The sequence below is a fragment of the Chelonia mydas genome, chromosome 1 (genome assembly GCF_015237465.2).
Source record: "Chelonia mydas isolate rCheMyd1 chromosome 1, rCheMyd1.pri.v2, whole genome shotgun sequence".
Lineage (NCBI taxonomy): Eukaryota > Metazoa > Chordata > Testudines > Cheloniidae > Chelonia > Chelonia mydas.
In genome coordinates this window covers 78,597,021-78,611,991 of record NC_057849.1, presented here as the reverse complement: position 1 = coordinate 78,611,991, position 14,971 = coordinate 78,597,021, and the positions used below count along the sequence as shown (strand labels likewise).

Below are 14,971 nucleotides of genomic sequence, written 5' to 3'. Positions count from 1 at the left end.
TGACTTTTTGTTCTGCCTTTGGGCCACTCTAATGGTCACTTGAAAAATAATGCTTCCATCCTTTTTGCATTAAAGCTTTAAACCACTATGAGATCTCTTAGTAAGATAGCCCAGTTCAGGGAAAAATATAGCTTTTTCTTTATTAGGAACTGGTTAATAACAAGCATCGTTACCATATGTGACTTAGCTTTCTGACTTGACCTCTTGTCTGACTTCAGCATTTATTTTGAGTTAATAATGTGTTCCAAAATCTGTTTATGCAAACACTTAAGTGAGAAATACTTCCTTTCAAGCTTTAGAAGACACTGTGCATGCCTCATCTTTGTAGGATTTTACATAAGATTACTTCATCGAATGGCTGATGCACTGGTTTAATTTTCCTGCCCCCCAATATGAAGTTTGTTAAGCATATTGCTAGATTGAGTCTACAGTGTGCCAGGAGAAGTTGAATATGAGCGCTCTACCCACAAGAAAAAAATTTTAAAAGTTCCTGATTCCTGTTCTGGGCAAATTAAACTATCCTTGTTTTCTTGCAAGGTTGTTCTGTTCTGCTATCAAGCCTCTTGTACTTGAAGCCAAGATGTCAAATACCTAGATCAGCACTACTACTTCATGAGCAAGATTTTTTTTTTTTTTTTTATGTTGGCAGTGCTACAGAGCTCTCTGGGCCAGAATGTGAATCACTGAGGCAACAGTAATATATCACAGTACGGCAAGACAGTTGTTCCCTCAATTTATCATTTTCAAGAGCAAAATCTGGCAAGTAATTCTCTGGTGGCAGCTAATGTCAGTGTTGCATACAGCTTCTTCTGAAATGGTATCTGTTGTGAAGTGTTCAGTTAATTGTAGAAATACTTCTGAACACATTATATATCTGTATATATACATTGCTGTTTTGCTGAGCAGCAGCAGGTGTCAGCAGGCCTTGCAGGTCAGTTTCCTATTGGAAGAAAAACGAGTGACTAAAAGTCTGGGCATAATATTTAGTGCAGCTTATCTTATTTTACAATGTGTGTACCGGTCCTCGAAAAGAGGTGGCCACTAACAGCATGCAGATAATCCTCTTTCAGGGATCTCCGAGCAAGCACAGAGTTGCTCCTTGAGAATCAGGGAATGCCATAAGAATTGACTTTTGTTAGAGAGATTAAGGCCAAGAGCAAATTCCTTTGCTTCTTACACAGCTCCCTCAAAGAAACCGCACCCAAAAGTGAACAACACAGAGTTTTCTTCAAAGACTGAAAAATTTGCTTGCATGCTTTTTAAAAAAAAAAAAATGAGAGAGAGAGGAATTTATCAGAACATTTTTATCCTCATCTGGTGACCCCTGTCATAATCATACTTACTGAAAGACTACATTGTCAGAAAGTCTAAATCACTTTATAGTTAAGAGAATTGTGTGTCGTTCTAAGTCTGAGGCTGTTCGCACATAATGTGTCGTGTGGACTTTTCTCATATATTTCTGATTGAGCTTTTTCTGTATAGCAAAGCTGTAGTGCTTTAAGGTAAGGATTATTATTTATTTATTTATTATTTAATTATAAAATTATTGATGGGGAAAACTAACTGGCTTTCACCCCCCCTCCCCCCAAGTACTTTCTTGGGAGCTAGTACAGGAAAGTGTTAAATCAGTGAAATGTAATACATGAATTTATTACCCTGCTGAATGCAGGCTCTGTCAGTCAAAGAACCAAGTAATTTGTTGTGGGAATATTATGTGTAATTTAAGATTATATTTTGTTTATTAAATGATAAGATTGGAAGATTTGCCCATTAACTAGCTAGATTTCAATAACTTTCTATTAGTGGGTTAAATCCTGTTGTAGTATAAGAGAGCTAATTTAATCGGCTTCTCAACACCTTTTATTGAATTGTGATAAATTCACCATCCTTCTTTCATTAGAGGTAAGTAAGAGTATTTTTACATTGTTAAAACAAATCAAGGGCCAAATTGCCTCAGTTTTGCATCCACAACTGATGATGATTGAAATCCCTTTTGCAACTCGCTTCGGCAGCACATATACTAAAATTGGAAGGATACAGAGAAGCTTAGCATGGCCCCTGCACAAGGATGACACGCAAATTCGTGCAACTTGGCCCTAAACTTGGAATGTATGCTTTCTGTTTTTTACAGCCATATTCAACTACTTTTCAGGTTATGATCTTCCCATTTCACACAATTCACTGTGCATAATGTGAATTCTTGTTTTAATAACATGCTCTTGCTTTAAAAACTGCTACATTTTGATAGTTTTATATTTTTTTTAAAAAAGAAAGAAAAATCTACCTTCATTATGTCTAACATGCCCTTCTGGCAAATCAGATTTCTTACAAAATTTTCTGATTTAGATTTTTAATCAAATTCTATTTTAAATTCAGTAAAAATACTCTACCACCCTACACTTATTCATCCAAAAAATTGCTGTTTTGATTTTTACCTTTCAGTCTTATCGGTCTCTTAGTTACAGTGTGGTTTATTAATCTTAACGTGAATCATGTGTAATGCAGAAAGCTAAGAAGTATTTGTTTTCGAATAACATTCATAGGAATTAAGTGGCTGCCAGTCAAACTTGGCATGTTACTGGCCTTAATTTGAATCTTGCTCTTGGAAAAAGTAAAACAGAACTGCTGAGGTTCAAGGGAGTGGTTCTCAGATTATGGTCTGTGGATCCTCAGTGGTCATCACCTTTTCTGGTGTTAAATTTCAAGGACTCATGTGATGAGCTTGGTAGAAATAGATGGAGATATTCTGAGGACCAAGAAGTGATAGACTGGTTATCGGAGCTCTTTTTTTCTGGAAAAGATCTGTGGGATGAAGAAGCTCTGGATTGGTAATGGAATATGTAGTTTTTTGTTATAGTTTCTTGGTTTGAATACAGCATTCATTGCTAGTGGCTAAAATGCCTCCCAATAGCTTTTGGGTTATAACGATAAGTAAATTGAGGCTGCAATTCTGGTTCTAGTTTGCACTTGAAGTGTTGAAATAACACCAGAGGCCATACTTATGATCTGTCTGGCTCAGCCAGAGGTGGGACTTCAGGGCTGTAAGTCTGGTACCTTTGCTGACCACTAAATGTATTGCTAAAAATCAGTTCATATTGAAACTGTTACATTTGTGTTATGAATCTGTAGACAAAACTTTTTTTTTTCCCTGTATTGCGACAGCTGCGTTGGCATGAAATGGGCTTGTGAACTAACTTGCGTAATTTGTGAACTAATGATTTACACTGAAATACATTGTAATATATTTACATTAAATAGTTTGCTAGTAATCATTATGCTTTCCTAAAATACTTGTCATAAAAATCCCCATATTCTAGGTTATTATTAAAGTGGCTAGACACTTCCTATTATTAGACCCTGTTTTCAGATGCTTATAGCTTTGCTAAACTTGGGCTGAAATTGTAAATGCAAGGTGTATGCCTTAGGCTGAAAACTTTTGGAGACCTTGAGCCAAACCATTCTCAGAAACAGCTAAACTGAGGCTGGAGAAAAATACATTCCCTCCTCCTTGCTGCTGTGCTAAACTTAAAGAGAAGGCTGCCAGAGAAGGTCTAGCACCCACCTGCTGTGGAGCAGAGACTGGAAATTTGGCGAGGATGTCTTTACATCAGGGGCCTGCTTTTTGTCATCTCCGTGAAAATATGCCCATATTTGGCCAAGTTTATAAGCTTTTGAAGAATCTATTTGCAAACGTTTAATGGAGACTTGCTGGAGCTTTGCAGCTAAAAACTCTGAGGGTTCTGTCTGCATTGAGATGCTCAGACCCAGGTTGGAGCATGTACTTTTTCTTGCAATTGAAACTCTGGGGTGTGGTGAGAGACTGGATCTGAGAGCAGGGAAAGTTTCTCTCCTGTGTTCTCAAACCCCACCCCCCAACCCTGCTGGGCCCAGGCAATGAGGAGGAAGAAACTGCCTGATTTTCAGTGCAGAGGGAGAAAGGGTGGTGGGGCGGGGCAGGGGGAATAGATTGGACCAAGAACCCTCGGGGTGGATGTAATTCAGAGCTGAGGACAGAGGGATTCATAGATTTTGTTTGTTTTTGTTGATGCCAGAAGGAACCGTTAGATCATTGGTTCCCAAACTCGGGGGTGCATCCTCCTCGGGGGGGCGTAAAGAAATTCCAAGGGAGAGCAAGGCTGCCCAGGCTTTGAGCTCCTGGCAGGGGGGGCTAGCCCCTAGCCTCTCCCCTCCTGTCCACCCTCCCCTGTAGGTGCACTGCCGCGCGGGTAGCATGGTTTGTGCCCACCCACCTCCCAGGCTTTCCAATAAGCCAGTCCTGCCACTCCAAGTGGCCTGGTAGGGGTGTTGGATAAGGGGCAGGAGGTCCCGGAGGGCAGTCAGGGGACATGGGGTGGAGGTTTTGGGGGGGCAGTCAGGAGACAGGGAGCAGGGGGGGTTGGATAGGGGGTGAGGTCCGGGGGGGGGCAGGGGGTCCCAGGAGGGGGCAGTCAGGGGACAAGGAGCAGGGGGGGTTGGATAGGGGGTGGGGTCCCAGGAGGGCCAGTTAGGGGTGGTGGGTCCCGGGAGGGGGCGGTCAGGGGACAAGGATCGGGGATGGGGGGCTGGATGATGGTAAAGGAGAGGTGGGGGGCGTGAGGGTTTCTTGAAAATTAAAAAGGGAGCGTGATGCCAAAAAGTTTGGGAACCACTGCATTAGAGCATCCATCTAGTCTGATCACAGAGGAGCCTGGGATTGTGTAAAAAATGGCAGAATTGAGGTTTGCGTGTGCTTGAAATATGATACAGTCTTTAATTACATGATCACATCCTTAATTCTGGCACTTCCTAACTTATGAGTACTTTACTTTGCATCTTTAATGTTCTTGTAACATAGTTTTTGTGTGTGCAATATAAGTCTGTTTGAGACTTTAATAATACAAGAAGGACTCATCACAACATAATATCGTGTAACTCTTCAAGAAAGTGTAAATATGATTTTTAGCTAATCTTGCCTTTATTTTCTTTACAAAGTCGGTGGCTACATGATCAGGTGGTACAGAGCATACCCCTTTCATGCAGGGCAGGCTTCTTTGATCCATAGATAGGAGATTATGCTGTGTGTGCTAGTTATCTGCCTTATCTATGTGAACCATTTAATTCTGCAAGCATGAAATCTAGGGAAATAGCTGAGTTTTACTTTAAGTTGTTCTTAAACTGGTTAACTTAAGATCAAAACTCTGCTTACCAGTATCCACCTGAGAGCTTATACCATGGTATGCTTCTTTTCCTTGATCTTCTGTTCTCTTCTTGCTTCCCACGCCTTTGCTGTTGTCCTAACGACAGCTCATTATTTAGTGGAGGAACTGTCACATCAAGGGACATTGGTTAATCATAAAGCACAATTTATTTTAGGTCTTTTGCATAAAATATTTGTAACTCTCAGTTCATTTAGTTAAGATGATTTTAAGCCTCCGTGTTTATATGTATGTGTTTATATATTGTATGTATGTGGAGGTCCACAAGGTCTTGGGGAAACTGCGGTCTCTACAGGGAATAGGTGACTTCTTGTCTTAATGACTTTTTCTTAATTATTTGATATCAACTGGGTATCACCTTTAGAATGCTTACATTTATACTTGGAAAGTCAAGTTAGAGGGTTAATTTCGAAACTAGACTACTAAGTCCGCCGGTACGGCCACTTGCAGCTCCCAGTGGCTGCGGTTTACAGTTCCCAGCCAATGGGAGCTGCAGGAAGCAGTGGCCCGGCCTGCGCTGCTTCCTGTAGCTCCCATTGGCCTGGAACGGCAAACCACAGCCACTGGGAGCTGCGAACGGCCATACCTGTGGACGCTTAGGTAAACAAAGCATCTTGTGGCCCACCAGGGTTTACCCTGAACAAGCTGCAAACCAAGTTTGGGAACCCCTGACCGAGATAAGTGATTATAAAAAGGCAATTAGCAATTCTTAATATCTCTTGTTTTCTGCAAACCGCATTACTCTATTGAATATTAAAAGAAAATTTGGAAAGGTGCCAAGTATGTTTAACTGATAGAGCATAATTTGATATATCATATCAATATATCAATTCTTTTTGCACATAAAATGGCAACTAGGTTTGTAAATTTAATCCTATGTAGCAAGCAAGTGGAAGCATGCAAAACTTACACCTGAGGTTGTCTCTGCAAGCACAAGTGAAGGCTGTTTGGAATACTTTTGTCCCAGTTAGAACATAAGATGGTTTTCTGTTGTGATAAAACCATAATTTATAATTCAGTAGCAAAAAACTATGTTAACACCGAGTTGAGGTTGTGTGGTGGTATGTGATTGCCTTGCAAAACACATGAGTTGAGCAAAACTCAAACTTCTGAAAACCAGGAAATGTCTATGCAACCTTAACTCTGACCTCTTTCAGCAATGTCCCAATACACCCTTTTGACATACTTACCTTTTATTCTGCCAACCCCACCATTAAGGTTGCATGGGTATACCTGGTATAGAAGGGTTTCTATTACTATTGCTTCCCCTCCTCTTATAACCCAACTCACATGAAGTGCCTAGAGCAAAGGACAACTCTATTACAGTGGAATGGCATTGCTGGTTGGAGGGTGGAGTTTGTGGTTGGGCCGGTGAGAGAAATCAGACTGTTTCTGTTCCAAAATACTGATAGTTTTATGCCTGAAAGAAAGATCCTCTGACTCTTGTCCAATAGATGTACCACATTTCTGAGAATCAATGAGGTGTCTGTGCCATACAGAATACATGTTCTGGTCAGCCATGAACCCTCCAATTTCCTGATTAATGTTTTTCCAACACTTTATTAATAGCTTTTATATGGTCACTGCAGCAATTATTCAGATGCTCAGCCAACTTCGAGAGAACTCCTGGACACAAATCTCTGATGTGATCCAAATGTGCTGTCAGACACTATATGAGGTATACATCTGGGAGAAGGCCCAGTTCATTTCTGCCTGAGTGAATCAGCACAATATCTGGTAGATCACAACCTCTTAAGTCACCAGTTAGACTCTGCAGAGCGGGCAAAACTTTGTCAAAGCAGCTACCTCTCTCCACCCAAATCAGCCTGTAGTCAGCAATCACCATGTCATGGTGTATTATCTGTTTTTCCCTCAAACCTCAGCAATTTCGTGATCCAGGAATTGACCAGAATCCAGACATTGGTAACCCTGGCAGCACACACGTTTCTTTTACCCTCAGCGCTCAAGGTACCTGTGCTCTGCACTTTGTCTTTAGAAATGCCATGTTAATCTGCCCTGTGGTCAGGGAGTAGCCACTTACCACCCCCTTCTCCGAGGGACTAGTAAAATACAGATTTTTTTTTTCTCAAACATGCAAACCTTGGATTGGTGCCCACCCCCACAAAATCCTTTGTCCAGCTCCTCCCCACCTATATAACAAACATTTTGGTAATACCGCCTGCTGCCTATTCTGCTGTGTTCACAGTAAGTCTCCACATTTGATTAAAAACCTGTTTTATTATTGAAGACTACTTGTAACAAGCAACATGAGATATTAAATCTTTATTGTGCAGGTGCACAAAGATTTTGTACTAAAAATATCAGTGGTGAGGTGTTCACCAGGGGCAATGGCATCAGCACATTCCCTCAGATTACCCAGGCAAACCATAAAAAGGCTGCACAGAAACCCTCTCATGTTTTGTTCTTTCTTGATGCCCATGCAGTGTAATCCTTCCAGACTATACACGTGCACAAGCAAAGAAGTGTACATGTTCTTAAATATTCTCAATTTGGGTGCCCCAAAGATGTAGTGGGTGGCATGCACTACCTTGGGTAAAACTTAACAGATTGAGACCATTTTGACCCTCATCACACCAGTACTTCAATCTCAAACTCTGTGCAAAAAGTGCGGGGGGAAGTACCTAGAAACGTTTTGAAAAACAACTATTTTGAGGGATGGGTGCGGGCTTATAAATCGAACACCTAGCTCAACTCATATTTGGATCAATAACCTACCCTGTCCCCTTCTGAGGCACACCAAATTTGAAACGAGTATGACTCAATATGTCCATTTTAGAGGATGATCTTTAAATAGACATTGTGATGCCCACCTTAAGTGCAGTGGCGCTGCTGCACCACTAGACTGCTGTACACCTAAAGACAAATACTGGAGGTCAAATGGTACACTTGTGTTTATATATCAGGTTTGAAATCCGAGCATCCGTGTTACAAGGTCATATACATATACTTTATATAAAGTATACATTTTAAAAGAAATTATTTCAATCCCAAATTTGTAAACTGCAATATAGGAATATTTAATACTGAGAGCGGAAAAGTAATATAAAATATTTTGTAGAGAATGCCGTATTTATAAGTAATGGAAGTTGTCTTAACTACATCTCTCAGTTACCTGTTCCACACCACTGGGAATATATATTGGATTTAACAACCCGGGGCTGATTTAGTGCTCATTAAAGTAAATAGCAGTCTTTCTATTGACTTCAGTAGCTGCTAGATTGGGGCCTCAGTTCAGTGTAAGTCAGTTATTTATTAAACCACACACAGGTAAATACTACTTTTTATTCCTCTGCCCCTTTTTTCCGAAGTGGGGATAAATACTCCAACACATCTACTTACACAAAGCTCCTGTAGTGAGTGAATAGCTCATTACAGGTTAGCAGATAAACCTAGTCTGTAATGTGGTGAAATTTCAGACTCCTGCTGAAGAGGTTCCTTGAATATTAACATAGTTTCTGAAAAGCATTCTCTGATTCTGACTGGACCATTTAATTTTTGGGTACCCAGTCTGTGATACTTTCAGCAGCCGTAACTGTGCTTTTCCTGGTTTTCAGAATTGTTCAACTCCACATGCTGCAAAGGGACAACATACCACCCAGCAACTTTAACTTTGCATTAACAATTTTTTGCAATTAAATTCTAGTTCTGGTTGTTTTTTGTTTTTTTAATAAGAAAAGGTATTTGTTTGTAGGAATTAGTAGTCATTTAAGCAATTGTACATAGCACGTCCTGTAATATGCATAGCTGTTGATTTCAATTGGAGTTATGGGTGCGCGCATGTCTGAAAACCAGGGCCAGGATGAAGGGCTGGCCCTACGTGTTTTCCCATGGGGGGGGGGGGGGGAGCGGAGCAGAGACTTTTTTGGCACCTTTTCCCCTCCAAGCAGCTGAGTAAGAAAAAAAAGAAGAATGCCCCCACACACTCAATTTGCCCTCCCTCCCGCAACCCCCTCAGCTGTTGATTTGTCCCCCCTGGAAGTTGGCACCCAGGGTGATGCCTGCCCCTAAGGCTGGCCTTGCCATGTGTCTCATGTTGGGCACCCAGAAGTAGAAGCCACTTCCTGAATGTTCTGGCCTTAATGACGGTAGGGAGCAGGAAGGGTGAGCGAGAGGGGTAGACAAGTGAATAAAATTTGTTTGGAAAAGATGGTTTCAACAAACTGATAACCGCCAGTTGTATTCTTAAAATGTCTGGACTTCCGAAATGTTTGTAACTCATTTTTGTATGGCGCTCCAGTCCTGGATTCAAAACAATGGGTTTACCTGAGATATTTTTATTACAAAATCCTCATGCAGGGTTAGTGATGTGTTTCTTGGTGGCTCTCTGGGGTACCTCCAAAGTCCCCTTATTTCCCATGGAGATTTTGCTGCTTTGTTGACTCCAAGTATTTCTTAACAGCTTTCCATTCACTAGTATAAAGATAAGTGTTTACCCATCTCCCTCACCAGTAGATTATAGTACCTGATCCATATGCCTAAGGAATCAGTGGGATATTCATCCTTGGCTTTTGTTCAAGCTGCCCAATACCCCCTAAAAACACAATAATCTGACTCTATTTATGGTTTAGACAAATCTACTACTATAAACAAATATAGCCACGCCCAGTTCAACATCTGACAATTGCTAGAATGTGCCAAACATGAAGGACCAAGTCTTCTGACCCACCCTACCAAAAATGGCAATGGATGATGAAGACCATTTGCACCTACACAGCCATTTTGCATTTACACAGCTTCTTTCATGTAAAAATCTGGGAGTTCTGGGCCACTGAATATTTTTCCAAATTCTGTATTAGTCCATTTATGTGTTATGAGACACTTGGCTGCTCCACCATGTTCTGTTTTTCATACCTTCTTTGGAAGGCGAATATGTAACTCAATGTAGTTATTTTGTTTAATTCCACCCTTTATACTGGAGCTTTGTGTCCAGCTTTATCCCAACTAGCTATGACATAGATGGAAAATCATAGTTTATTGGCTCTGCAAAGATTAACAGAGTTGTGTTTAAGAGCATACAAGCTTTATGGTTAATATTCCTCAAACATTTAATGCTTTTAATCCTTGCAATTGTTTTGAAAGCAAAATAATAAAGTAATAATTTGCCTAACAGATGTTTCAGTTTGTGGTGTAACATAACTGCTTTTAAAATATTGCTAGTGGGAGGAAGTGGGAGTATTTTTTTTTTTTTATAGCTATGTTAGTGAATCATTACATTTGCAAATTAAATGCTTAGAAGTCAGAAAATATAAAACCAAGCATCCTATGCACATAAGCTGAACTGGGCTGGCTTGTAGTGGCTTCGTGCTTTCGTACTTCCTTGTGAAAGAGGTGCCATCTTGTGTTCCAGAATCTAAGATTTCATTTAAAAAAAAAAATCTAGCCACTTTGTGAATGTGATCTTCAGAGGCCATGCCCATATTGGGGGAAAATGTCTTGTTAACACACATTAATGCTTTCTAACATGATGTTAAATACAATTTGGTGCCAACTATAGACAAGGACAGGTTATGTTTAAAGCATGTTGTCCTATCATGATTAACCATGAGCTGAGTTCTTTATCAGATACCAAGATGGATGTTTTATTCTGAAACTAACATGGCAGAACCCCCATTTCTCGGAAACTTATTGGTCTCTGCTTGAGCCTTCTATTCATAAGGGTTTCAACGTGATTTTTATTTTGCAGTCGACTATGTGCTGCCTCCCTTCAGGGTTTTGTTGTAGTAGCCAGGCAAGGTACTAACAAACTTCAAGCAGGACTTTATTTTTTAAAGTGGAAACCTCTTTTCCAAGCTGCTGCTGCACCCTCAGTAGCTCTCCCTCCCTCTTCAACTCCTCCCCCTCCTTCCTGTTTCCTGTCCTTTCAGACTCCCAACAGCCAGTGCTCCCAATTCTAATAATTACAAGCAACATCTAAACACCACATTCCCTTCTCTCTTAAGAAACTCTCCAAGTTATAATAAACATTGTTGTTCTAACCACAGAAACAAATAGGAAACAAGGCACTATACTGTTGACAGAAATATTACACTAAAAACACTATAGATACTACATAACAAAGTCTCAAGTCCAGACAGGTAGTCATCTGGGTCTGACAGGCCGTCTCTCAAGCCCCAGTTCCAGTGCAATGTCTTGTTGTGTTGATACTACGGTGAAGTCATCCAATGCAGACTGGGTGTTGGCATAATCTCCTCTTGGTGCACAGGCAGGTGCAAGATAAAAAAGCATTCCATACCCGCCCATCAGAAAGTCGATAGGTGTAAGGTCCCTTCTTCTCTATGATTTTAAGAGGAGCTGTGAATTTATGGTCCGGTCCCCTTTGCATAAAATTCCAGGTTTTCATAAACTTTGGTTCCTTAGCACCCTGCTGCTTGTCTGTGAAAGCCTTATACTTTGCTTGGTTCTGTTCAACTGTTTTTCTCACATCATCCTCGGTTGGGGCCTCAGGTCGTGCCTTTAACAATCTAGCAATGTTTAGTTTAGTATTCATCCATTTCCCATGCAGTAACTCAATAATTGAAGGAGAGTAGTCTTGCAGACCATCTAGCAATACAATATCCTGCTCTTCCTAGTCGTTTCGTGGTGAGCAATGTCGTCAAAGGGCTATGGTCTGTGCGCAACTTGAACGTGCGGCCCCACAGGTAAGTTCTCCATTTTTCAGTAGCCCAGACACAAGCAAGTGCTTCTTTTTCGACTGTTCAATATTTTCTCTCAGCATTACTTAGTGTCCTTGAAACAAATGCAACAGTCCTCTCTGTGTTGTCCTCATGCAGTTGTGTGAGAACAGCCCCAAATCCATAATCAGAAGCATCAGTAGTTACAATTGTGGGCAATGCAGGACTGAATAGTGCAAGTACTGGACTATGTACAATCAAGTCTTTCACTGTTTCGAAACTAGCTTGTGCATCCATTGTCCACACTAAGGTTGACCTTCCCCGTAGTAATTCTCGTAACGGTTCAATGACAGAAGCATAATTGGGAATGAATTTTGCATACCAGGAGGTAAGACCCAAGAAAGAACGTCAGTCTTGAAAATCTGTTGGAGGAGCATTTGAAATTGCCAGGATATGAGCTGGATCAGGTTTTAGTCCAGCCTGTGAAATTGTATGCCCCAGAAAGGAGAGTTCAGTTTATCTAAATTTGTATTTGGACCTATTGAGCTTGAGGCCTGCTTTGCTGATGCAGTTTAGTACAGACGGCAGGTTATTGTCATGCTCCTCAGAAGTATTTCCAAACACAATATCATCATCCAAATAGCACTGAACTCCATGTTGTTTCTTCAGAATCAATGACATCATTTTTTGGAAGGCACTTGGGGCTGATGCGAGACCATATGGAACACGTTTAAAATGAAATAGTCCCTCATGTGTAATAAATGCTGTGAGGTCTCTGCTATCTTCATGCAACATAACCTGGTGGTATGCGGTCTGCAAATCAAGAGTAGAAAACATCTTTGCTCCACGGAGCTCTGCAAATACTTCTTCTATGTGAGGAAGAGGATGGCTGTCAATCACAATAGCTTTATTTGGCTCTCTTAAGTCCACACAAAGGCAAATGCCTCCACCCTTCTTCTGCGTCACCACTATAGGTGAAACCCATTCAGAGGAGTCGATCTCTTCAATAATGTCCTCTTGAACAAGTTTTCTAAGTTCCTCTGAAACAGCTTCCCTGACTGAAAATGGTAAGCACTGTCATTTCTGTCTTACAGGCATAACATTATTCTGCTTTTTAACTTTATGCAGAAACCCATAAGCACAGCCGAGTTCCTCCTCAACCTGGTGTTGGGTCCCAGCTGAAACTGTGTGTTTGTGTGTTCCACAAGAGTGCTTTGCTGAGGAAGATCAATTCGTCCATTAACCACCCTGAGATTTAAAGCAGCCAATAAATCTCTGCCAAGCATAGGAATGCCTTTGTGGACAAGGTAGAACTCTGCAGTTACACAGCAATCACCAAAAGTAACTATTGTTGGCAGGCAGCCACGTACTGGAATATGGTTTTTCAAATAGCACACCAAGCGAAGCTTGGGTTCAGTAAAAGGCACATCTTTAAAGTAAAGCAAAGAGATGGGATCAAGTAGTATAAATACTGCTGAGCCAGTGTCCAACATTAGCTGAATGGAGTGTGATTTGCCTGAGGATATGGCAGAAATGGTTACTGTGCACTTTATTTGTTCTGGAATACGTGCAGTAGTGATTTTGTCCACGCTCAGCACAGTAACATCTGGTATTGTAACTACATCCACCTGTTGATTGAACTGGCTGCTGCAACATATTTTAGCGAAATACCCAATCTTTTTGCGATGATTGCACTGAGCTACTTTTGCGGGACATCCTGTGTAGCTTGCAAGGTGTTGTGGGGATCCACAGCGAAAGCATGCTTTTACTGTATTTTGAATTTGCTGATTTGGTGGTTTTTTCATTAGTTTTCCTCTTGTAATTGTTTGTCTGCAGCAATAGTGAACTCTTCTTGCAAAGGAGTCACAGCCTGGACTGTGCCCCTGTATCCATGCTCATTATTTTGGCTTCAGCTATAGCTGACTCAATCTGTGTACCAATGGTTATTGCTTTGTCTAGTGTAGTGTAAGTTGTGGTTCTAGAAGTCCGTGTCCTCTTACACAAAGCATGGTTGTTTTCTCAATCTGTTCCCAAAGTCACAAGTTACAATCAGTCTCCTCAGGGAAGCAATATACTGCATTGTAGTCTCCCCTGGCTTCTGCTCACGCTGGTGGAATCTGTAGCGATTAGCTACTACATTCACTTTTGGTACAAAAAGGTTCTTTAATGCAGTGAGTGCAGTCTCATATTTATCATCTGCAAGGGGAAAAGTGTAAAATATACGCTGCCCTTCTGCTCCAAGGCAGTGGATTAGCAGAGCACGCTTTCTTACTTCAGAAATCTCTGTAGCACTGATGGCAAGCAGATAAGTCTCAAACATATGGATCCAGGCAGTAAAAGCAACTGGAGGCTCACCTGGGCTTTGTAGAAAGGGTGCAGGTGGGTTCAGAGGCGGAAGATCCATCCTCGTCGCCAAAATGTTGTTGTAGCCAGGCAAGGTACTAACAAACTTCAACAGGACTTTATTTTTTAAAGTGGAAACTTCTTTTCCAAGCTCCTGCTGCACCCTCAGTAGCTCTCCCTCCCTCTTCAACTCCTCCCCCCTCCTTCCTGTTTCCTGTCCATTCAGACTCCCAACAGCCAGTGCTCTCAATTCTAATAATTACAAGCAACATCTCAACACCACAGGTTTCTTGTCACAGTTTTGCAATGATTGGTAGTCTATTTGGGAAAACTTGCATTGCCTATGTTCATTTTTTAAAGTCAGAGTGGTAGCCGTGTTAGTGTGTATCAGCAGAAAGAACGACGAGTACTTGTGGCACCTTAGAGACTAACACTTATAACAATAAATAAATAAATTTAAATGTTAGTCTCTACGGTGCCACAAGTACTCCTCATTCTTTATATTAAGTCTATAATTAGAAGATTTCAGGTACAGGAGCACTGATATTTTGTACACTTCTTTGGTTGGAACGGACTTATGTATCTCAATTAAAGTTGCTAAAATAAACAATGCATCTGAATATATGTGAAAACTGTATGCATGTGTCTCCTTCTCTTGTCACCCTTAACAATATTTTAGGCCCCAATCCTGTAAATGTTTCCATGTAGTCAAACCCTTGTGCTGGGCTCAGAGACCCACTCAATTGCTCAACTGGGGCTCTGCACCAGTGCAAGGATCCATCCATGTGCAGTCAATTGTGG

General features: G+C 41.0%; 1 protein-coding gene and 1 non-coding gene across 7 annotated transcripts in view; both read left to right on the top strand.

Moving 5' to 3' along the window:
* Window positions 1–14,971, top strand: part of TBC1D4 (TBC1 domain family member 4) — a 154,442-nt gene that overhangs the window by 46,458 nt on the left and 93,013 nt on the right. The window lies entirely within an intron of this gene.
* Window positions 2,001–2,103, top strand: LOC114021246. The gene has a single exon (XR_003565885.1). It is a non-coding gene; the product is annotated as a U6 spliceosomal RNA (small nuclear RNA).